This window comes from Myodes glareolus, chromosome 7 (assembly GCF_982192425.1).
Source record: "Myodes glareolus chromosome 7, mMyoGla1.1, whole genome shotgun sequence".
Lineage (NCBI taxonomy): Eukaryota > Metazoa > Chordata > Mammalia > Rodentia > Cricetidae > Myodes > Myodes glareolus.
The window spans coordinates 35,947,731-35,950,775 of NC_142032.1; the positions used below are offsets into that span (position 1 = coordinate 35,947,731).

Genomic DNA, 3,045 nt, shown 5'->3' on the forward strand with positions numbered 1-3,045 from the left:
CTAAATCTGTATTATTGTGTATCTGTAATCATTTTCTGACCAGGAGAATTTTTTTTAAATGCTGAATAGGTGTAGCTAGAACTAATGCTGTGGTTTTTGCCTGTTGACTCTGTCCCACCCAACATGTTTGATGTATGTTCACCTCCTTTGCGAGCCATGCTCATTGCCCCAGCTCCAGGGATGCAGCAATCCAGAGCCATTGGCACGCCAGGGAATCCATGCCTCCTCTTTCATAGCTGGCCTCCCCTGGGCCGGACAGGCTCTGAGGAACCTGGAAAGGGAAGATGCACCTGCCTTTTCCAAACCAGGATATCATCTCTTAAAGAAGCCTTGCCTCTGTTTGCAGCCAGCAAACAGTGCCTATCTGAAAAAATGCAACCACCAAGAAGTTCCAATTGACTCCTATTATTGTGGGTCTAGAAGCCCTTTTCTTGAAGCTTTCTTAGGCTTTATGTGGATGTATACAACCGAACATTGGGCACCATTTATGAAAATGGAGATTGCACTTTCATTTTCCAGGTGCCCAGACACAAATAATCACACAGAAACTATGCTAATTACAACACTGTTTGGTCAATGGCTTAGGCATATTCCTATCTAGCTCTTACATCTTAAAGTAACCCATTTCTATTATTTTATATATTTCATATATATATATATATTTATATTATTTCATATATTTATATATGGAGGCTTACTCACTCTGGACTGACAGCTGGGCAACCTGCATAGGTCCAAATAGGCCCTCCATATGTGGATGGCAGTTGTATGGATGGGGAAATTTGTGGGGTCACTGGCAGTAGGACCAGGATTTATCCCTACTGCTTGAATTGGCTTTTTGGAGCCTATTCTCTTTGGAGGGATACCTTGCTCAGTCTAGATATAGTGGGGAGGGCATTGGTCCTGTCTCAACGTGATGTGCTAGACTTTGTTGACTTCCCATGGGAAGCGTTACCATCTCTAAGGAGTGGATGGAGTAGGATAGGGGAAGGTGGAGGAAGTGTGAGGAAGGGAGGAAAGTAACTGGGATTGATAATAAAATGAGAAAAGACTATTTTTCAAAAAAATAAATAAATTGATTAATTAAAAAAAAGATCCTACTGCATCTCACAAGTTGACTCAGCCAAGAGGAGAAAGAGGCAGTATGTTTGAAGGCAGGCCATTTGAAATTCGGAATCTCCCCCCTAAATACCTGTGCAATGTTTCTACTTGTGAGTTAACATAGAGAAAGTTGTCCTATTTTTATAAATTATGCAGAAGGAGAAATAATGAAAGTGAGTGAAGAAATTCATGGATTTTATAAAATATATCAAATAAAATAATACTTGTAATTTCATATCCACAAAAAAGAAAAATGGAAGAACGTTTAAAGAAATGCTAAGTCCTGAAATCTAGAAAAGGAAATGAGCATTTGTTGTCCCTGGAGCAATAACCGTCCAAAAGATGAATCATAATATAACTTCAGTGAGGTGTACCATAATCGAATTCTAAATTAAAGACAATTTTGAAGTCAGCAGGAGAAACTTACCATATACATGAGAACTTCCAAACTGCAGAAGAGTCGAAATCTCAGTAAAGAACAATACATAAAGTACTTGAAGAAAAGTGTAAAACATACATACAAACTTGCACACAGATACTCCATATGTGTAGACACAAACATACAAAAGAACTTTTCCAAATTGAAAGGGAATTGCACTAACAACATAAAAACTCATAGAAGTACAAATTAACTGACAGGTATTATAATACGCTAATATCATATAGGCAAACTAAGAACATTCTAATATTGTAATGGTAATGCATAAACCACATTGAATTCATACGAAAGAAAACTAAAACAGATAAGCAGTTACTATTAAACACAATAGCCTAAAAATTATATGCAAACTACAAATTATGCATATCATGGGCTCAACAGCATAAAATGAGAGAGAAAGGAGATTAAAGGGTAGAATATTTCTATACATTTCACCAGTGTAGATCTAGGAAAATTCCAGATAACACAACAAAATACTGTTAGAATATGGAGCAAATATTCATTAAAGCTTCAGAATAAATCAACACAAAGTTTAACAATAAGAAGCTGTCAGAAAACTAATTAATACAGTAATTCCACAGAGTAACAGATATAAACAATAAAAAGTAAAAGAAGAATAAATTTATTCAAAGAGGAAAAGAAACCTGTGTACACAGAAAACTATAAAATATAAATGAAAGAAATTGAAAATAAAAATAAATGGAAAGACACCCATGTTTGTAACTAGAAAGACCATTGTTAAAATGTACTTTCTATCTAAAGTAATTTAATGAGATCCTCATCAACATCCCAATGCCATTTGCCACAGAGATAGAGGAAGCAATTCTAGAATTCATATGGAACCTCAGACCTCCAAAGAGCCAAAAATGTTTATTTATTTATTTTAAAAGCCTACAGCACCTGGTATTCCCAGGCGGTCTCCCATCCAAGTACTAACCAGGCCTGACCCTGCTTAGCTTCGGAGATCAGACGAGATCGGGTGTGTTCAGGGTGGTATGGCCGTAGACAAAAATGTTTGAAAAGAAACATAACTGTGGCTGAAATAATTTTCATGACTTCAAAATACTCTACAAGTTATGGTCACTGGGAAAGCATGGTATTGGAATAATGAAAAGACTAGTAGAACAAAATGGAGGGCCACAGTGAGCTTACAGATTTATAGTCAACTGATCTTGATTAAGGTTAGCAAGAACACATGGTCCACGGAAAAGACATTCTTCTTAATAAATGGTGTTGATATGATGTGAAGTGATTTAAGTCTGATGCAAAAGAAGTAAAAAGTACATAATTTCACTCCTATGTGGAATATAAAAGAAGTTAATCTCATGCAAGTTGAGACAAGTTAGTACTTTGAGAGAAAAGATAGGAGAAATGGAGAAGGAAATGTGGATAAACAGATTCAAGTTATAATTAGAAGTAATTTCCCAGATCCTACTGTATAGTACTGTGACTATACATAGAGATGAGCATCACTTATTTCAAAAGAACTAAATAAAATATTCATA

General features: G+C 35.8%; 1 non-coding gene across 1 annotated transcript; it reads right to left on the reverse strand.

Annotated features, from left to right (window-relative positions):
* Positions 1-2,428: 2,428 nt before the first annotated feature.
* On the reverse strand, positions 2,429-2,547 carry LOC125403545 (5S ribosomal RNA). Its single transcript, XR_007232989.3, has one exon. It is a non-coding gene; the product is annotated as a 5S ribosomal RNA (ribosomal RNA).
* Positions 2,548-3,045: the final 498 nt, after the last annotated feature.